The following is a 23,333-nucleotide window of genomic DNA, read 5'->3' as shown; positions in this document are numbered from 1 at the left end:
TTATAAAAATATAAGTTTTATTTAATTTATATAAATATATTACATAAATATATAAAACAGAAAACTCAAAACAGGAAAAAAAAAATATAAAAACACTCGGGCCTGCTACTGTAGCAGCCCGTAACCTGGCCCAAAACCTCAGCTCATGCGATCGCATGAGCCCGAAGGCATAAACTCATGCGATCGCATGAGTGTCTGACACGCCAACTGCAACCCTAAAACTGCATTTATTACGGTGTATTATTATTATTATTATTTAATAAACCATAATTAGGTTTTAATATTTTATTATTTAGTTTAATTTTAGTTTTTAATTTATTTTATATTTAGTTAAATTAGTTTAATTAAGTTGTAAAATTAATAGTTTTATATAATAAATAATATAAAAATAATATTTTTATAAAAATTGTAATTTTTACAACTTTTAGTATATTTTTATATTTTATTCTTTTTTAATTGTTTTAGCGTAACTTTTGTATTTTTCGCTCGTATTTAGTTTTAAGACATAGTTTTTGCCATAGTTATTTTTATTTCTAGATTTTTAGGCTCTGCCGTAAAATTTCTTAAGTGCTTTTTCTTTAGACTAAGATTTAAGTGCTTTAGAATTCTGCGACGCCTTTTTAAGTTTTAGTACCTTTTTAAGATATTGCCATTTGGGATATAGTTTTTCCTGTAAGCTTTAATATTTTTAGACACCTTTTACCTATGTATCAATTATCATTCCAATTAGTAATCTCAATTTGCGATTATAATTTTAAGTTAGTGATAGTAATAAGGTTGGGTTAGTCGAATTTTTTTTTAAGTTTTATAGTCATTTTTTTTTCTTTCTTATTTTTCGACGCTTTTTATTTTGCGATCTTTTCTTTTTCGACCTTTTTCGACGCGCTCTTTTTCTTTCTTATTTCTCGCCATTCTAGTTTTAGGACATAGATTTTTTTTCCTACTTCTTATCTATACTTCTTAAAATTAAGAAAATTTATTTTAAGTGGTTAAATTGATAGACATCAAAATTTTCTGGTTCGTAGTAATAGTTGGATTTGTACGTGGACCGGGTTATTGGAGCCAAACAGTCCTCAATTATATTGAGACCAAACGAATCCTGCGCCTCTGCTGCATCTTTTGGCTATTCGAAACGTGGGCAAAATCAGAAAAGTTTATTAATTGGATAACTTATATAATTTTTCTTTCCTTTTTAAAAACTAATAGGATATTCAGTGAATGCACCGAGCAAGACGTTCACCACTTTTTGTACGTTCACCACCTGTAACCAGATCAAGACATCTAACAAATATTACCGCCGTTGATTTTTCTTTAGAATCGTCATCCAGTCGACCAAGTACTCCAATTCAAATTTTCGATAATCCATTTTTTGAACCCGACCTCACAATTGAGAATCCGAGGAATATTCAGGGACAATTCGTAGATCCTGAACCATTAATTTTTCCTCCGGAACCACCAATCATTCAAACAGAGATTATTGAGGAACGAACCATTAAATCAGAATCTTCTAGTGATTCCGATTCAACAAATTCAATTATGGAGAATCTGGAACCTTTAAGTATGGAAGACCGAATGAGAGCTAAACGCACTGGCCAAGGTCACGCAATTACTCATCCTGACATTAATGCGCCTGATTATGAAATCAAAGGATAAATTCTACACATGGTGACTAATCAATGCCAATTTAGTGGTGCGCCGAAGGAAGATCCAAATGAACATCTTCGTACCTTTAATAGGATCTGCACTCTATTTAAAATCCGAGAAGTAGATGATGAACAGATATATCTCATGTTATTTCCCTGGACTTTAAAGGGAGAAGTCAAAGATTGGTTGGAATCGTTACCTGAAGGGGCGATTGATACATGAGACGTTTTAGTTGAAAAATTTCTTAAACAATTCTTTCCGGCATCTAAAGCCGTAAGACTTCAAGGAGAAATTGTTACGTTTACACAGAAACCAAATGAAACTCTATATGAGGCATGGACAAGATTTGAAAAGTTATTAAAAGGATGTCCGCAACATGGTTTAGACACCTGTCAAATAGTACAAATATTCTACCAAGGATGCGACATCACTACAAGAAAAGACATCGATATAGCAGCTGGTGGTTCCATTATGAAGAAAATCGAAACTGATGCTTACAAAATTATTAATAACACTGTTTCCCACTCACATGAGTGGCACCAAGAAAAAGATATCGTTAGATCATCTAAAGCAGCTAGAGCCGATTCTAGCCATGACTTAGATTCCATTTCCGCAAAGATAGATGCTGTGGAGAGACGAATGGAAAAGATGACTAAAGATATCCACTCAATACGAATTAGTTGTGAGCAGTGTGGAGGACCACATTTGATAAAAGATTGCCTCAGTATTGAATTAACAATGGAACAAAGAGAGAATGTTTCATATCTAAACTAAAGGCCTGGAAATAATTATCAGAATAATTATCAACCGCCAAGACCGATTTACAATCAAAATCAGAATTATAACCGAAATATTCCATACAACAACCAACAAGGTCCTAGCAATCAACAAGTATCTAACAATACTTACAACCAGCAAAGACCTAATTTTCAAAACAAACCACCACAACCCGATGATAAAAAGCCGAATTTAGAAGATATGATGACGAAGCTAGTTGAAACTCAAACGCAGTTTTTCACATCTAAAAAACAAACTAATGAACAAAATGCTCAAGCATTTAGAAATCAACAAGCTTCTATTCAAAATTTGGAACAAGAAGTAAGTAACCTAGCAAGATTAATAGGTGAGAGAAAATCGGGAAGTTTACCTAGTGATACAAATGCAAACTCCCGGAATGAAACAGCTAAAGCCATTACCACAAGAAGTGGTACAACACTTAAACCACCTGAAATACCTGTAACTTCTGATGAAGCTATTCATACTCCACAAGAATCACAACCTGATCAAGATAAGGAAAAAGAACCGGTAGTTGAAAAGGTTAATGAAGATAACACAGTTAAGGCTAAACCTTATGTTAAACCATACCAACCACCACTTCCTTACCTTAGTAAAATGAAGAAAGAGAAACTTGAAGCCGAGCAATCCAAATTTTTGGATATGTTTAAACAGATAAATGTAAATCTTCCTTTCATTGATGTGATTTCAGGAATGCCTAGATATGCTAAATTCTTGAAAGATCTGATCACGAATAGAAAGAAAATGGAAAAACTCTCGGCTGTTACTATGAATGCTAATTGTTCTGCAGTGCTGTTAAATAAGATACTAGAAAAATTATCAGATTCAGGAAGTTTCACAATTTCATATTTTCTGGCTAGTCTTAGTTCAATAGAAGCATTGGCAGACTTAGGTGCTAGTATAAATTTAATGCCGTATTCACTATACACTAAACTAGACCTTGGAGAATTGAAACCAACCAGAATAAGTATACAACTAGCCGATCGATCAATAAAATATCCTAGAGGGATTAATGGAGAACATGCTAGTTAAAGTTGGTACTTTAGTATTTTCAGTAGATTTTGTTGTTCTGGACATGGAAGAAGATTCTCAAGTTCCTCTCATATTAGGAAGACCATTCTTAAACACGGCTAAAGCAATGATAGACGTGTTTGGTAAGAAACTGACCCTAAGTATAGAGGACGAGAGTGTTACCTTTTCAGTTGATAGAGCAATGCAACAACCGCAATCTGCAGACGATAAATGTTATTATATTCAAACTATAGATTCACATGTAGAATTATTAGAAGAATTTCCAGAATTACAAGGAACAGGAGAATGTTCTTTAGGAGAAGGAACTGAACAAATTGATGAAGCTGAAATGTTAGCTACACTAATAGCAAATGGATATGAACCAACAACAGAAGAAATTCAAATGCTAAAAGAAGAAGACAGATATCGATATAAATCATCGATAGAAGAACCTCCAACATTAGAGTTAAAGCCACGTCCAAACCATTTGGAATACGCTTATTTACATGGTGAATCTGAATTACCTGTAATAATATCGTCTTCTCTTACTGAAAATGAAAAATCACAACTCATTTCTGTGTTGAAAGCTCATAAACCAGCCATTGCATGGAAGATTCATGATATTAAAGGAATAAGTCCTTCATATTGCACACATAAAATCCTTATGGAAGAAGGTCATAAAACGTATGTGCAATGCCAATGAAGATTAAATCCGAATATGCAAGATGTAGTTAAAAAAGCTCAAAAGTACAAAATACAATCAAAGAGGTTCCAATTATTGATAAGAAACGTATCAAAATTACAAGAGTACAAGATTCAAAACGCAAAGTACAAGATATTAAATTGTACGCAAGGACGTTTGAAAATTCGGAACCGGGACCAGAGTCAACTCTCAACGCTCGACGCAACGGACTAAAAATTACAAGTCAACTATGCACATGAATATAATATAATATATAATTAATTCTTAAAATTAATATATATATTATATTATATTATAAAACCGTCGGCATAAAAAAACAAAAGACTTTTGAGCCTCCTCAGCTGGCCATGCGATCGCATGGCCTTGAAGGGCAAAGCCCATGCGATCGCATGAGCCACTTTTTCAGCCCACATGCCTATAAAATTCGCAGCTTGGTGAACATCAAAACACATCTTTTTCTTCTCCTCATTCAACGTATAATATTTATATTTATATTATAATTATAATTTTAATTTTAATTTTAATTTATAATAATAAGGGTGTGTTAGCGAATGTTGTAAGGGTGTAAGTCGAAATTCTGTCCGGGTAACGCTACGCTATTTTTAATCATTGTAATTTATGTTCAACCTTTTTACATTAATGTCTCGTAGCTAAGTTATTATTATGCTTATTTAATCCGAAGTAATCATGACGTTGGGCTAAAAATATTAAAATTGGGTAATTGGGCTTTGTACCATAATTGGGGTTTGGACAAAAGAACGACACTTGTGAAAATTAGACTATGGCCTATTAATGGGCTTTATATTTGTTTAACTAAATGATAGTTTGTTAATGTTAATATAAAGATTTACAATTGGACGTCCCTATAAATAACCATATACACTCGATCGTATATGATGGGCAGGGTATTTATATGTACGAATAATCGTTCATTTAACCGAATACGGGAATGGATTAATAGTCACTAGAATTATTAAAACAGGGGTGAAATTATGTACAAGGACACTTGGCATAATTGATAACAAAGTATTAAAACCTTGGGTTACACTCAGTCGACATCCTGGTGTAATTATTAAACAAAGTATTAAAATCTTGTTACAGTTTAAGTCCCCAATTAGTTGGAATATTTAACTTCGGGTATAAGAATAATTTGACGAGGACACTCGCACTTTATATTTATGACTGATGGACTGTTATGGACAAAAATCAGACGGACATATTAAATAATTCAGGACAAAGGACAATTAACCCATGGGCATAAAACTAAAATCAACACGTCAAACATCATGATTACGGAAGTTTACATAAGCATAATTCTTTTATTTCATATTTAATTTCCTTTATTTTATATTTAATTGCACTTCTAATTATCGCACTTTTATTTTTTGTTATTGTATTTAATTGCACTTTTAATTATCGTACTTTTTAATTATCGCAAGTTTATTTTATCGCACTTTTATTTATCGCAATTTCATTATCGTTATTTACTTTACGCTTTAAATTAAGTCTTTTATTTATTTAATATTTTACATTTGGTTTTAACTGCGACTAAAGTTTTAAAATCGACAAACCGGTAATTAAACGGTAAAAACTCCCTTTTATAATAATAATATTACTTATATATATATTTGTATTTTTATAAAATAAAACTAATATAGCGTTAAGCTTTGATTAAAAGATTTTCCCTGTGGAACGAACCGGACTTACTAAAAACTACACTACTGTACGATTAGGTACACTGCCTATAAGTGTTGTAGCAAGGTTTAAGTACATCCATTCTCTAAATAAATAAATATCCTGTGTAAAATTGTATCGTATTTAATAGTATTTTATACCCCTTAGCTTTAACATCAAGTATTTTTGACGCCGCTGTCGGAGAACGCCGAAGCGAAACGCCACACATATAAAAAAAAAATACGCTTTTGTAAAAATAAGTTTTAAATATTCGAAAATATAAAAAGAAAACAAAAATATAAATATTTTTAAGAGTTTGTTAAATATTTAAGTTCTATAAAAGTTTCTTTATCTTTATTTTATAAAAATATAAGTTTTATTTAATTTATATAAATATATTACATAAATATATAAAACAGAAAACTCAAAACAGGAAAAAAAAAATATAAAAACACTCGGGCCTGCTACTGTAGCAGCCCGTAACCTGGCCCAAAACCTCAGCTCATGCGATCGCATGAGCCCGAAGGCATAAACTCATGCGATCGCATGAGTGTCTGACACGCCAACTGCAACCCTAAAACTGCATTTATTACGGTGTATTATTATTATTATTATTTAATAAACCATAATTAGGTTTTAATATTTTATTATTTAGTTTAATTTTAGTTTTTAATTTATTTTATATTTAGTTAAATTAGTTTAATTAAGTTGTAAAATTAATAGTTTTATATAATAAATAATATAAAAATAATATTTTTATAAAAATTGTAATTTTTACAACTTTTAGTATATTTTTATATTTTGTTCTTTTTTAATTGTTTTAGCGTAACTTTTGTATTTTTCGCTCGTATTTAGTTTTAAGACATAGTTTTTGCCATAGTTATTTTTATTTCTAGATTTTTAGGCTCTGCCGTAAAATTTCTTAAGTGCTTTTTATTTAGACTAAGATTTAAGTGCTTTAGAATTCTGCGACGCCTTTTTAAGTTTTAGTACCTTTTTAAGATATTGCCATTTGGGATATAGTTTTTCCTGTAAGCTTTAATATTTTTAGACACCTTTTACCTATGTATCAATTATCATTCCAATTAGTAATCTCAATTTGCGATTATAATTTTAAGTTAGTGATAGTAATAAGGTTGGGTTAGTCGAATTTTTTTTTATGTTTTATAGTCATTTTTTTTTCTTTCTTATTTTTCGACGCCTTTTATTTTGCGATCTTTTCTTTTTCGACCTTTTTCGACGCGCTCTTTTTCTTTCTTATTTCTCGCCATTCTAGTTTTAGGACATAGATTTTTTTTCCTACTTCTTATCTATACTTCTTAAAATTACGAAAATTTATTTTAAGTGGTTAAATTGATAGACATCAAAATTTTCTGGTTCGTAGTAATAGTTGGATTTGTACGTGGACCGGGTTATTGGAGCCAAACAGTCCTCAATTATATTGAGACCAAACGAATCCTGCGCCTCTGCTGCATCTTTTGGCTATTCGAAACGTGGGCAAAATCAGAAAAGTCTATTAATTGGATAACTTATATAATTTTTCTTTCCTTTTTAAAAACTAATAGGATATTCAGTGAATGCACCGAGCAAGACGTTCACCACTTTTTGTACGTTCACCACCTGTAACCAGATCAAGACATCTAGCAAATATTACCGCCGTTGATTTTTCTTTAGAATCGTCATCCAGTCGACCAAGTACTCCAATTCAAATTTTCGATAATCCATTTTTTGAACCCGACCTCACAATTGAAAATCCGAGGAATATTCAGTGACAATTCGTAGATCCTGAACCATTAATTTTTCCTCCGGAACCACCAATCATTCAAACAGAGATTATTGAGGAACGAACCATTAAATCAGAATCTTCTAGTGATTCCGATTCAACAAATTCAATAATGGAGAATCTGGAACCTTTAAGTATGGAAGACCGAATGAGAGCTAAACGCACTGGCCAAGGTCACGCAATTACTCATCCTGACATTAATGCGCCTGATTATGAAATCAAAGGACAAATTCTACACATGGTGACTAATCAATGCCAATTTAGTGGTGCGCCGAAGGAAGATCCAAATGAACATCTTCGTACCTTTAATAGGATCTGCACTCTATTTAAAATCCGAGAAGTAGATGATGAACAGATATATCTCATGTTATTTCCCTGGACTTTAAAGGGAGAAGTCAAAGATTGGTTGGAATCGTTACCTGAAGGGGCGATTGATACATGAGACGTTTTAGTTGAAAAATTTCTTAAACAATTCTTTCCGGCATCTAAAGCCGTAAGACTTCAAGGAGAAATTGTTACGTTCACACAGAAACCAAATGAAACTCTATATGAGGCATGGACAAGATTTGGAAAGTTATTAAAAGGATGTCCGCAACATGGTTTAGACACCTGTCAAATAGTACAAATATTCTACCAAGGATGCGACATCACTACAAGAAAAGACATCGATATAGCAGCTGGTGGTTCCATTATGAAGAAAACCGAAACTGATGCTTACAAAATTATTAATAACACTGTTTCCCACTCACATGAGTGGCACCAAGAAAAAGATATCGTTAGATCATCTAAAGCAGCTAGAGCCGATTCTAGCCATGACTTAGATTCCATTTCCGCAAAGATAGATGCTGTGGAGAGACGAATGGAAAAGATGACTAAAGATATCCACTCAATACGAATTAGTTGTGAGCAGTGTGGAGGACCACATTTGATAAAAGATTGCCTCAGTATTGAATTAACAATGGAACAAAGAGAGAATGTTTCATATCTAAACCAAAGGCCTGGAAATAATTATCAGAATAATTATCAACCGCCAAGACCGATTTACAATCAAAATCAGAATTATAACCGAAATATTCCATACAACAACCAACAAGGTCCTAGCAATCAACAAGTATCTAACAATACTTACAACCAGCAAAGACCTAATTTTCAAAACAAACCACCACAACCCGATGATAAAAAGCCGAATTTAGAAGATATGATGACGAAGCTAGTTGAAACTCAAACGCAGTTTTTCACATCTCAAAAACAAACTAATGAACAAAATGCTCAAGCATTTAGAAATCAACAAGCTTCTATTCAAAATTTGGAACAAGAAGTAAGTAACCTAGCAAGATTAATAGGTGAAAGAAAATCGGGAAGTTTACCTAGTGATACAAATGCAAACCCCCGGAATGAAACAGCTAAAGCCATTACCACAAGAAGTGGTACAACACTTAAACCACCTGAAATACCTGTAACTTCTGATGAAGCTATTCCTACTCCACAAGAATCACAACCTGATCAAGATAAGGAAAAAGAACCGGTAGTTGAAAAGGTTAATGAAGATAACACAATTAAGGCTAAACCTTATGTTAAACCATACCAACCACCACTTCCTTACCCGAGTAAAATGAAGAAAGAGAAACTTGAAGCCGAGCAATCCAAATTTTTGGATATGTTTAAACAGATAAATGTAAATCTTCCTTTCATTGATGTGATTTCAGGAATGCCTAGATATGCTAAATTCTTGAAAGATCTGATCACGAATAGAAAGAAAATGGAAGAACTCTCGGCTGTTACTATGAATGCTAATTGTTCTACAGTGCTGTTAAATAAGATACTAGAAAAATTATCAGATCCAGGAAGTTTCACAATTTCATATTTTCTGGGTAGTCTTAGTTCAATAGAAGCATTGGCAGACTTAGGTGCTAGTATAAATTTAATGCCGTATTCACTATACACTAAACTAGACCTTGGAGAATTGAAACCAACCAGAATAAGTATACAACTAGCCGATCGATCAATAAAATATCCTAGAGGGATAATGGAGAACATGCTAGTTAAAGTTGGTACTTTAGTATTTTCAGTAGATTTTGTTGTTCTGGACATGGAAGAAGATTCTCAAGTTCCTCTCATATTAGAAAGACCATTCTTAAACACGGCTAAAGCAATGATAGACGTGTTTGGTAAGAAACTGACCCTAAGTATAGAGGACGAGAGTGTTACCTTTTCAGTTGATAGAGCAATGCAACAACCGCAATCTGCAGACGATAAATGTTATTATATTCAAACTATAGATTCACATGTAGAATTATTAGAAGAATTTCCAGAATTACAAGGAACAGGAGAATGTTCTTTAGGAGAAGGAACTGAACAAATTGATGAAGCTGAAATGTTAGCTACACTAATAGCAAATGGATATGAACCAACAACAGAAGAAATTCAAATGCTAAAAGAAGAAGACAAATATCGATATAAATCATCGATAGAAGAACCTCCAACATTAGAGTTAAAGCCACGTCCAAATCATTTGGAATACGCTTATTTACATGGTGAATCTGAATTACCTGTAATAATATCGTCTTCTCTTACTGAAAATTAAAAATCACAACTCATTTCTGTGTTGAAAGCTCATAAACCAGCCATTGCATGGAATATTCATGATATTAAAGGAATAAGTCCTTCATATTGCACACATAAAATCCTTATGGAAGAAGGTCATAAAACGTATGTGCAACGCCAATGAAGATTAAATCCGAATATGCAAGATGTAGTTAAAAAAGCTCAAAAGTACAAAATACAATCAAAGAGGTTCCAATTATTGATAAGAAACGTATCAAAATTACAAGAGTACAAGATTCAAAACGCAAAGTACAAGATATTAAATTGTACGCAAGGACGTTTGAAAATCCGAAACCGGGACCAGAGTCAACTCTCAACGCTCGACGCAACGGACTAAAAATTACAAGTCAACTATGCACATGAATATAATATAATATATAATTAATTCTTAAAATTAATATATATATTATATTATATTATATAACCGTCGGCATAAAAAAACAAAAGACTTTTGAGCCTCCTCAGCTGGCCATGCGATCGCATGGCCTTGAAGGGCAAAGCCCATGCGATCGCATGAGCCACTTTTCCAGCCCACATGCCTATAAAATTCGCAGCTTGGTGAACATCAAAACACATCTTTTTCTTCTCCTCATTCAACGTATAATATTTATATTTATATTATAATTTTAATTTTAATTTATAATAATAAGGGTGTGTTAGCGAATGTTGTAAGGCTGTAAGTCGAAATTCTGTCCGGGTAACGCTACGCTATTTTTAATCATTGTAATTTATGTTCAACCTTTTTACATTAATGTCTCGTAGCTAAGTTATTATTATGCTTATTTAATCCGAAGTAATCATGACGTTGGGCTAAAAATATTAAAATTGGGTAATTGGGCTTTGTACCATAATTGGGGTTTGGACAAAAGAACGACACTTGTGAAAATTAGACTATGGCCTATTAATGGACTTTATATTTGTTTAACTAAATGATAGTTTGTTAATGTTAATATAAAGATTTACAATTGGACGTCCCTATAAATAACCATATACACTCGATCGTATATGATGGGCAGGGTATTTATATGTACGAATAATCGTTCATTTAACCGAATACGGGAATGGATTAATAGTCACTAGAATTATTAAAACAGGGGTGAAATTATGTACAAGGACACTTGGCATAATTGATAACAAAGTATTAAAACCTTGGGTTACACTCGGTCGACATCCTGGTGTAATTATTAAACAAAGTATTAAAATCTTGTTACAGTTTAAGTCCCCAATTAGTTGGAATATTTAACTTCGGGTATAAGGATAATTTGACGAGGGCACTCGCACTTTATATTTATGACTGATGGACTGTTATGGACAAAAACCAGACGGACATATTAAATAATCCAGGACAAATGACAATTAACCCATGGGCATAAAACTAAAATCAACACGTCAAACATCATGATTACGGAAGTTTAAATAAGCATAATTCTTTTATTTCATATTTAATTTCCTTTATGTTATATTTAATTTCACTTCTAATTATCGCACTTTTATTTTTTGTTATTGTATTTAATTGCACTTTTAATTATCGTACTTTTTAATTATCGCAAGTTTATTTTATCGCACTTTTATTTATCGCAATTTCATTATCGTTATTTACTTTACGCTTTAAATTAAGTCTTTTATTTATTTAATATTTTACATTTGGTTTTAACTGCGACTAAAGTTTTAAAATCGACAAACCGGTCATTAAACGGTAAAAACCTCCCTTTATAATAATAATATTACTTATATATATATTTGTATTTTTATAAAATAAAACTAATATAGCGTTAAGCTTTGATTAAAAGATTTTCCCTGTAGAACGAACCGGACTTACTAAAAACTACACTACTGTACGATTAGGTACACTGCCTATAAGTGTTGTAGCAAGGTTTAAGTATATCCATTCTCTAAATAAATAAATATCTTGTGTAAAATTGTATCGTACTTAATAGTATTTCCTTGTAAAATTTAATAGTATTTTATACCCCTTAGTTTTAACATCAAGTACCTTCACTTATCCGTAGAATTGACTACACAAGATCTCGAGGAAGAAACAATGACGACTACTTCCAACTAAATTTCGGGACGAAATTTCTTTTAAAGTGTAGGTAATGTAACATCCCGCGTTTTTCCGTTAAATTTATTTTAACACCGTCTTTTTTTTTAGATAATATCTTTCGTTATTTAAATTCGTATCTTTCGTTAACTAACGTTCGTGATATTTCCATTATTCGATTATGACATCTCCCGTATATTCTAGCGTTTTTAAAATATTCGTTCGGTTGATTCACGCACTCGCTTTCAAACTCGAGGGACTGAAGTTGTCAAGGGGCTAAACTAGTTGACTAGGTCAACTAGTCAACCCACCTTTCTCATCCATTCATTTCATTCATCTCCCACCTCCTCTTTCTCTCTTCTCTACTTCCATTTTTGGAACTTAAACACCCAACTCACAAAATCATCATCTAAATTCGGATCAAGAGGCAAACATCAAAACAAATTATATTTTCGTGATCCTCTCTTCATCCTCTACATTTTGGTACCAATTTCATCACATTTGGGTCACATTTCTAAAACACTAAATTTCTCTAAATTCGTTTTATATACTTGAAATGGTGTTAGTTAGTGTCTATGGCTCGTGTATAACATGAATATATGTTTTGTTTGCTCGATTTGTTGTTTTGGAGTAACTAGCATGAACTTGAAAATGGGTGTGCTTAATCTTTGATTTTGGATGAGTTAATGTTGTTAAATTATTAAAGTTCATGTTTTAATTGTGTTACTAGTATCACTAGATTCGTTTTGATGCGTAGGTTGATTAAGAAAACTTCAAACACATGATTATTGATTTTTGTGAGTTTTGGTTAGGGTTTGATAGACTTAAAACAAACTTTCGATATTTTGAATGTCATGAAATGTTATTAGTAAGTGTTTAGTTGTAATGTATGTTTCATTACCTTCAAAACGGCATATCGTATGTGTGAATTGGATTCCCGAATCTTAAAATGCAATTTGTGAACTTGAAACTTTGAAAATAAACCTTTAATGATCACTTGACGAGATTTCGGTTATTGCAATTGATGTTTTTGCTTGATGAAAAGTGGTTAGTTATGTTTCTCGTCAAAATACCTTTCCAACGATATAAGATACGTGTTCTAAGTGCTTACGGTTTGTGTTTTGTGCTAAATTGAAGTTTGGTTGAGACTTGAACTTTTGAAACAGACCAGGCACCAGGCCACGCTTATTGGCGCGTCGTGACACCAGGGGCCGCGGCGCGGCATTTGCCATGTTTGGCTTCTGACCTACTTTGTCAAATTTTTAAAAAATGTTTGCTATGCTACGCACCTCCGATTCACATGTAACTTGTTCTAACATGCTTATACATGACTTCTAAGCTCAGGAAAATAGTTCGGGACCCGACCCGACTCCGTTGACTTTGACCAAGTTTGACTTTTAGTCAAACTTAACAAAACACTTATGCAATCGTTCAAATCTTATTTTATAGTTGATTCTTGCATGAAACTTGACAACGTGATTCACATGCTATATTTAATCGAGTCGTAACGAGCCATATGACTAATTGAACACATTTCGCCCGATCTTGTATCGTAACCGGTTAATTGATGCAACTTACTTGTTTAGGTCAAGGCTAAGCAACTTTCATGCACACGTTTACTTTGTGAAGTACATTATACTCGTGCACTCGAGGTGAGATCATAGTCCCACCTTTTCAACAACTTTTATGTTTTAAACTATGGGATGAGAAACATATACGTATCATACTTTTATGCTTTGAACACAAGTACGAAAACAAACATTCCACGTGCGAGTTTGAACAAAAAGCCTCAATTCAATTATCATTTAGTTACACTTTCATGGTGTAAACGAGAACTTATATTATGTGATCACATGGGCTTGACGAGCCTCATTCGGACGGTTCGCTACCGTTAGCGGATGCAATATATTTTCGGGTCTAGTGTATGTTCTAACACTACGCAAAGGGTGCAAAACAGTTAAGTCTTGATAATTGGGTGCTCGCGAACAACAACTTTTGGAATGCAAACGATTTAGATAATCAACTTATATTAAATCTTGTGGTTCAAATACACGTTTACTAATACACCTATGATTTCACCAACGTTTTTCGTTGACAGTTTTCTATATGTTTCTCAGGTTCATACATGGCTATTTGATACATGTTTCCGCGTACACTTTGATTACTTGCTTGGGGTCAAGCATACATGCATACACTAGTGATAGCATCTTTGGATTCAAACTTAAAGCATACATATTTACGCTATTTATAGCAACCGTGACTTTCAACTTATATTATGTCGCAAGTTTATTTCATTTATACATTATACTTTTGTAAACTTAAACTTGTTGTCGAACCGTTTGGTAAACTAAACTTTGCAAGTCTTATACGTTTCAAATGAATGCGACATAATTTTGGTCAACGAGTCTCATATAGGGACTACGACCACGTAACGGGACCTAAGTTAGCGGCGCCGTCAATGTCGATTTTGTCGGGTCGTTACACACGCAAAAGCCAAATGAAACTCTATATGAAGCGTGGACAAGATTTGGAAAGTTGTTGAGAGGATGTCCGCAACATGGTTTAGACACTTATCAAATAGTACAAATATTCTACCAAGGATGCGATATCACTACACGAAAAGACATCGATATAGCAGCTGGTGGTTCCATTATGAAGAAAAAGCTTACAAAATTATTGATAACACTGCTTCCCACTCACATGAGTGGCATCAAGAAAAAGATATCGTTAGATCATCTAAAGCGGCTAGAGCCGATTCTAGCCATGACTTTGATTCCATTTCCGCAAAGATAGATGCTTTCGAGAGACGAATGGAAAAGATGACTAAAGATATTCACTCAATAAGAATTAGTTGTGAGCAGTGTAGAAGACCATATTTGACAAAAGATTGTTTCAGTATTGAACAAACAATGGAACAGAGATTGAATATTTCATACATGAACCAAAGGCCTGGAAATAATTATCAGAATAATTATCAACCGCCAAGACCAATCTACAATCAAAATCAGAATTATAACCGAAATGTTCCATACAACAACCAACAAGGTCCTAGCAATCAGCAAGTATCCAACAATACTTACAATCAGCAAAGACCTATTTTTCAAAACAAACCACCACAAACCAATGATAAAAAGCCAAATTTAAAAGATATGATGTCGAAGCTAGTTGAATCTCAAACTCAATTTTTCACATCTCAGAAACAAACCAATGAACAAAATGCTCAAGCATTTAGAAATCAACAAGCTTCTATCCAAAATCTGGAACAAGAAGTAAGTAACCTAGCAAGGTTGATAGGTGAAAGAAAACCGGGAAGTCTACCTAGCGATACAAATGCTAACCCCCGGAATGAAATAGCTAAAGCCATTACCACAAAAAGTGGTATTACACTTAAACCACCTGAAATACCTGTAATTTCTGATGACTCTATTCCTACTCCACAAGAACCACAATCTGAGCAAGATAATGAAACATAACCGGTAGTTGAAAAGGTTAATGAAGATAACACAGTTAAGGCTAAACCTTATGTTAAACCATACCAACCACCACTTTCTTACCCGAGCAAAATGAGAAAAGAAAGACTTGAAGCCGAGCAATCCAAATTCTTGGATATGTTTAAACAAATAAATGTAAATCTTCCTTTCATTGATGTAATTTCAGGAATGCCAAGGTATGCCAAATTCCTAAAAGATCTAATCACAAATATAAAGAAAATGAAAGAACTCTCGGCTGTTACTATGAATGCTAATTGTTCTGCAGTGCTGTTAAATAAGATACTAGAAAAATTATCAGATCCAGGAAGTTTCACAATTTCATATTTTCTGGGTAGTCTTAGTTCAATAGAAGCATTGGCAGACTTAGGTGCTAGTATAAATTTAATGCCGTATTCATTATACGCTAAACTAGACCTTGGAGAATTGAAACCAACACGAATAAGCATACAACTAGCCGATCGATCAGTAAAATATCCTAGAGGGATAATGGAGAACATGCTAATTAAAGTTGGTACTTTAGTATTTCCAGTAGATTTTGTTATTCTGGACATGGAAGAAGATTCTCGAGTTCCTCTCATATTAGGAAGACCATTCTTAAACATGGCTAAAGCAATAATAGACGTGTTTGTTAAGAAACTAACCCTAAGTATAGAGGACGAGAGTGTTACCTTTTCTGTGGATAGAGCCATGCAACAAACGCAATCTGCAGATGATACATGTTATTATATTCAAACTATAGATTCACATGCAGAATTGTTAGAAGAATTTTCAGAATTACAAGGAACAGGAGAATGTTCTTTAGGAGAAGGAACTGAACCAATTGATGAAGCTGAAATGTTAGCTACACTCATGGTTAATGATTATGAACCAACAACAGAAGAAATTCAAATGCTAAAAGAAGAAGACAGATATCGATACAAATCATCGATAGAAGAACCACCGACATTAGAGTTAAAGTCACTTTCAAACCATTTGGAATACACTTATTTACATGGTGAATCTGAATTACCTGTAATAATATCGTCTTCTCTTACTGAAAATGAAAAATCTCAACTCATTTCTGTGCTAAAAGCTCATAAACCAGCTATTGCATGGAAGATTCATAATATTAAAGGCATAAGTCCTTCGTATTGCACACATAAAATCCTTATGGAAGAAGGTCATAAAACGTATGTGCAACGCCAACGAAGACTAAATCCTAATATGCAAGATGTTGTTAAGAAAGAAATTATTAAACTGCTTGATGCAGGTTTAATTTATCCAATCTCTGATAGTCCATGGGTAAGTTCAGTTTAATGCGTACCTAAGAAGGGTGGCATGACTGTCATCACAAATAAAAAAATGAGGTTATTCCTACTAGGACTGTAACAGGATGGCGTGTTTGTATTGATTATAGAAAATTAAATGACGCTACCAGAAAAGATCACTTTCCCTTACCTTTCATTGATCAAATGTTGGAAAGATTACCCGAAAATAGTTACTATTGTTTTCTTGACGGTTTTTTCGGATAATTTCAAATCCCAATAGCACCCGAGGACCAAGAGAAAACCACGTTCACGTGCCCTTATGGTACTTTTGCTTACAAACGCATGTCATTTGGACTTTGCAATGCCCCTGCAACCTTTAAAGGTGCATGATGGCGATTTTTTATGACATGATAGAAGAATGCATGGAAGTTTTCATGGATGACTTTTCAGTCTTCGGTGATACTTTTGAAACATGTCTAGTTAATCTTGAATAAATACTTATTAGATGCGAACAATCAAATCTAGTTCTTAATTGGGAGAAATGCCATTTCATGGTTAAAGAAGGCATCATTCTTGGTCATAAAATTTCAAAGGAAGGAATTGAAGTGGATAGAGCTAAAGTAGATGTAATTGCTAAACTTTCACATCCCACCAATGTTAGAGGAGTTAGGAGTTTTCTAGGGCATGTCGGTTTTTACCGACGTTTCATAAAAGATTTTTCTAAAATTTCCACTCCTATGAATAAACTCCTAGAAAAGGATGCTCCATTCATCTTTTCAGATGAATGCATCAAATATTTTAATATTCTTAAAGAAAAACTCACGAATGCGCCGATCATGATAAATCCAAATTGGAATCTACCGTTTGAACTCATGTGCGATGCAAGTGATTTTGCAATGGGAGCCGTTTTAGGACAAAAGATTGAAAAACGATTTCAACCTATTTATTACGCTAGTAAGACGTTACAAGGAGCACAAACGAATTACACAACTACTGAAAAAGAACTCCTTGCTATTGTCTTTGCTTTTGACAAATTTCGTTCATATCTAGGTCTAGCTAAAACGGTGGTCTATACCGGCCATTCTGCTCTTAGATACCTATTTTCAAAACAAGATGCCAAACCACGATTAATCCGTTGGATCTTACTCTTACAAGAGTTTGATATTGAAATCCGAGACAAAAAGGGAGCAGAAAATCTAGCAGCTGATCATCTTTCTCGTCTTGAAAATCCTGAATTAGAAGTTCTAAATGAATCGGCCATACAAGATAACTTTCCTGATTAATGTCTATTGAAGATAGATTATAATGAAATTCCATGGTTTGCAGACTATGCAAACTATTTAGTATGTGGATTCCTTGAAAAAGGGTTGTCGTACCAAAAACGAAAAAAATTCTTTAGGGATATAAAACACTATTTCTGGGAAGATCCACATTTGTTTAAAAGTTGTCCCGATGGAATAATACGCCGATGCGTATTCGGAGATGAAGCTAGTCAAATCTTAAACCATTGTCACACAGGACCAACAGGAGGGCATTATGGGCCTCAACTCACAGCAAGAAAAGTCTATGACGCTGGATTCTATTGGCCTACAAATTTCAAAGACGCACACCTTCTTTGCAGATCCTGTGATGCATGTCAAAGGGCCGAAAAAATAAATTAACGCGATGAAATGCCACAAAATGTCATTCAAGTATGTGAAGTATTTGACATTTGGGGTATTGACTTTATGGGTCCATTTCCAAAATCTCATAATAATCTCTACATTCTCGTTGCCATTGATTATGTATCTAAATGGGCGGAAGCACAAGCTCTCCCAACTAACGATGCACGAGTTGTAGTCAATTTTTTAAAACGTCTTTTTGCAAGGTTCGGAACACCGAAAGCTTTAATAAGTGATCGGGGTACTCATTTTTGTAATAATCAACTTGATAAAGTTCTCAAAAGATATGGAGTAACTCATAAAATCTCAACCGCTTATCATCCACAAACAAGTGGACAAGTTGAAAATACCAACCGAGCATTAAAACGTATTCTAGAGAAAACCGTAGGATCAAATCCGAAGGAATGGTCCATGAAATTGGAGGATGCACTCTGAGCTTTTAGAACAGCTTACAAAACTCCAATTGGCACCACACCTTTTAGACTCGTTTACGGAAAAGCATGTCACCTTCCAGTAAAAATTGAGCACAAAGCATTTTGGGCTTTGAAGACATGTAATCTTGATTTACATGAAGCCGGACATCTACGGTTAAGCCAATTAAACGAATTAGAAGAATTGAGACATGAAGCATACGAAAATTCGTTAATCTATAAAGAAAGAACGAAGAAATGGCATGATAAAAGAATCAGAAGTTCAAAAGAATTTAAGGAAGGAGACATAGTTCTTCTTTTCAATTCACGATTCAAGCTGTTTCCTGGAAAATTGAAATCAAGATGGTCTGGACCATTCATAGTCAAAAGAGTTTTCCCGTACGGAACAGTAGAATTAATAAATTCAAATGAGATTGAATTTAAAGTTAATAGTCACAGAGTTAAACATTACATAGATAATCCAATGGAAGTTGAAGATGAAGTTAATCACAATTTCGACACCACAGCTAACTAAGTGTGGGAATATTCGAATCTTTTTAGGGTAATATGTATTTCTATTAGAGTTAGATATTCTGTTCTCGTGTAGTTCTCGAAAATGGAATCCGAATGATCTTTCCCTAGCAGACCGTAAAGAACTAGTCTTCTCCCTCCATTCTGAATTTTTATTTCTTTTAGGTTTTACGAGATGAAGAATTCCTTTGATCTGAACCATGGTCTAGTACTACACGCTATGTTTACTAAACGTAATAATGACACCCTTTCGAGTGAATTGGTATCATTCATAAGAGGCAAAATGGACGGAGTAAGAAAAGAACTCAGGAACAATCATCATAAGACACATTTTGGTAAAGGAAAATCAAAATGCGGAAAATCATAAGCAACAAAAAGAAGAGCACGACACCTTGAAAGATGTCATAAATGCGGAAAATGGTCACACGAAGGTAAATGTTCGAACAATCAAAAATATTCAAATACCGAATTTGTTACTCTATGCAGAGAAGGACCGTTCATATGTTTAAACGAAAAGTTATTGAAGAATTGAGGTTATGCTTATGTAGCTATGAAGAACCAAATCACACGACCCTCCTATGAGTCGGCTAAAGCAGGTCTCTGAGAATTCTATCTCACAGGTAAGTATGTACAGTTTTTATTTTTATTTTTATTGCTTTTAACCTTTTGATAATAAACGCTGAATCGTTCGCTATAAAGTATTAAATTGGTATTCAATAAAATTAGGTATGCGAAACCGAAATTATTGATATCATACAAAAATTTATTACATCACTGCGAAATTTACCGTTTATTCTTAAGGTATAAATATCTTTAATCGATCAACCCAAAATATTTCAAAAATTCGTCAGGAGTAAAACTAGGTTATGAAACCAAAATTACTTTACCGAAAAGAGGGGCGTATATTTTTGATAATATTTGATTGATTAAAGTGGGATAAAAGATCAAAAAGATTTTTAATTTTAATTTTTACCATATTTTTAAAATTAATATATAAATATTAAATTATTATTGTAAATTTCTAAAACCAATATATTTAAGTTTTTAAGTATTTTTAAAAATTAATATTTTTAATATAAGTTTGTAAATTTAATATATATAAATATTAATGATATTAATTTGAATTTTTAATTTTATGCATTTTAAATTTAAGTTTGGTGTGAATTTAAAAACAAAAATTTACTTTATTTCATTAAGTTAAAAATTTGATATCTAAAAATTCGTCGTGAGTTGAAAACTAGGTCGTTGAACCGAAATTGCTTTACCCAAGGGAGGGACGAGAAATTTTATTATCATTATTTTTAATCTTATTGAATTAAAGTATGCCAAAAACATTGAAAAATTCAAAAATCTTTGCTTTTAAAACGACGTTTAAAAAGTAACAAATTTTAAAACTTTGTTGAGAGACGGACTAGGACAACGATCCGAAACGCCCTCATTCTTAAAAGAAACAAAATTTTAAAATTTTAAAATTTATGTTTTATTAAGTGAAGGTTTTAATTAAAAAAAAAAAATAGGACCCCATGCGATCGCATGGGATTTACCCTTGATAATGCTAAAAACGAACATATATTTCATAGCATTATTCCTCAAGAAAGACAAACTTTTAGTTGCAATTGTTCTATTTACAAGTGATATTCGTTTGTATAATAAAAGGTGAAGACAAAAGACAGATTCGACGAATTTTAGACGCAAACGATCAAAAAGCTCAAAAGTACAAAAGACAATCAAAAAGGTTCCAATTATTGATAAGAAACGTCTCGAAATTACAAAAGTACAAGATTCAAAACGCAAAGTACAAGATATTAAATTGTACGCGAGGACGTTCGAAAATCCGGAACCGGGATCAGAGTCAACTCTTAACGCTCGACGCAACGGACTAAAAATTACAAGTTAACTATGTATATAAATATAATATAATATATAATTAATTATATTAATTATATATATATTATATTTATAAATAAAAAACCGTCGGCAGAGAAAAACTCCAAGGACTGAGCTGTAAAAGTAACCTCCGCGACTCGCGGAGTTTGAAGAGGTTTTCACCGTGAGTCGCGGAGCCCCAAAATTGAAAACTGCCTATAAAGCCAACCGAATTCTGATCAAAATCATCATCTTTTTCTTCTCTTATCATACGTAAAATTTATATATATATATATAATTTATATTTTAATTTTAATTATAATTCTAATAATAAGGGTATGTTAGCGAATGTTGTAAGGGTGTAAGTCGAAATTCTGTCCGTGTAACGCTACGCTATTTTTAATCATTGTAAGTTATGTTCAACCTTTTTACATTAATGTCTCGTAGCTAAGTTATTATTATGCTTATTTAAAACGAAGTAATCATGATGTTGGGCTAATTACTAAAATTGGGTAATTGGGCTTTGTACCATAATTGGGGTTTGGATAAAAGAACGACACTTGTGGAAATTAGACTATGGGCTATTAATGGGCTTTATATTTGTTTAACTAAATGAAAGTTTGTTAATGTTAATATAAAGATTTACAATTGGGCGTCCCTATAAATTACCATATACACTCGATCAGACACGATGGGCGGGGTATTTATATGTACGAATAATCGTTCATTTAACCGGACACGGGAATGGATTAATAGCCACTAGAATAATTAAAACAGGGGTGAAATTACATTCAAGGGTAATTGGTGTAATTGTTAACAAAGTAGTAAAACCTTGGTTTACACACAGTCGATAACCTGGTGTATTCATTAAACAAAGTATTAAAACCTTGTTACAATTCGAATCCCCAATTAGTTGGAATATTTAACTTCGGGTATAAGAATAATTTGATGAGGACACTCGCACTTTATATTTATGACTGATGGACTGTTATGGACAAAAACCAGACGGACATATTAAATAATCCAGGACAAAGGACAATTAACCCATGGGCATAAAACTAAAATCAACACGTCAAACATCATGATTACGGAAGTTTAAATAAGCATAATTCTTTTATTTCATATTTACTTTTATTTATTGTTATTTAATCGCACTTTTAATTATCGTACTTTTTATTTATCGTAAGTTTATTTTATCGCACTTTTATTATTCGCAATTTCATTATCGTTATTTACTTTACGCTTTAATTTAAGTCTTTTATTTATTTAATATTTTACATTAGGTTTTAACTGCGACTAAAGTCTTAAAATCTACAAACCGGTCATTAAACGGTAAAAACCCCCCTTTATAATAATAATATTACTTATATATATATTTGTATTTTTATAAAAGTAAACTAATATAGCGTTGAGCTTTGTTTAAAGATTTCCCTGTGGAACGAACCGGACTTACTAAAAACTACACTACTGTACGATTAGGTACACTGCCTATAAGTGTTGTAGCAAGGTTTAAGTATATCCATTCTATAAATAAATAAATATCTTGTGTAAAATTGTATCGTATTTAATAGTATTTCCTGCTAAAATTAATAACTATTTTATATACACCTCGCATAACATCAAGTATTTTTGGCGCCGCTGCCGGGGAGCACTCTTAAACGCCGGAGGCGCAACGCTAATATAATAAAAAAAAAAAAGATTTTTATTTTACTTTTATTAAAAGTCGCTTTTGTATAAATACGTTTTAATTATTCAAAAATATAAAAAGAAAAACAAAAATATAAGTATTTTTAAGATTTTGTTAAAAATTTAAGTTTTATACGTTTCTTTATTTTTATTTTAGTATAAGCTTTATTAACTATCTTTTATTTA

General features: G+C 32.7%; 1 long non-coding RNA gene and 2 other non-coding genes across 3 annotated transcripts in view; 1 reads left to right on the top strand and 2 right to left on the bottom strand.

The window, feature by feature from the left end:
- Window positions 1–23,333, top strand: part of LOC139848018 (uncharacterized) — a 60,344-nt gene that overhangs the window by 19,522 nt on the left and 17,489 nt on the right. The window lies entirely within an intron of this gene.
- On the bottom strand, window positions 1,921–2,027 carry LOC139851035 (small nucleolar RNA R71). Its single transcript, XR_011760399.1, has one exon. It is a non-coding gene; the product is annotated as a small nucleolar RNA R71 (small nucleolar RNA).
- Window positions 8,107–8,213, bottom strand: LOC139850747 (small nucleolar RNA R71). Its single transcript, XR_011760128.1, has one exon. It is a non-coding gene; the product is annotated as a small nucleolar RNA R71 (small nucleolar RNA).

The sequence above is a fragment of the Rutidosis leptorrhynchoides genome, chromosome 5, assembly GCF_046630445.1.
Source record: "Rutidosis leptorrhynchoides isolate AG116_Rl617_1_P2 chromosome 5, CSIRO_AGI_Rlap_v1, whole genome shotgun sequence".
NCBI classification, from domain to species: domain Eukaryota; kingdom Viridiplantae; phylum Streptophyta; class Magnoliopsida; order Asterales; family Asteraceae; genus Rutidosis; species Rutidosis leptorrhynchoides.
Note: the sequence above shows the minus strand (reverse complement) of the source record. Positions and strands in the feature narration are given on the sequence as shown.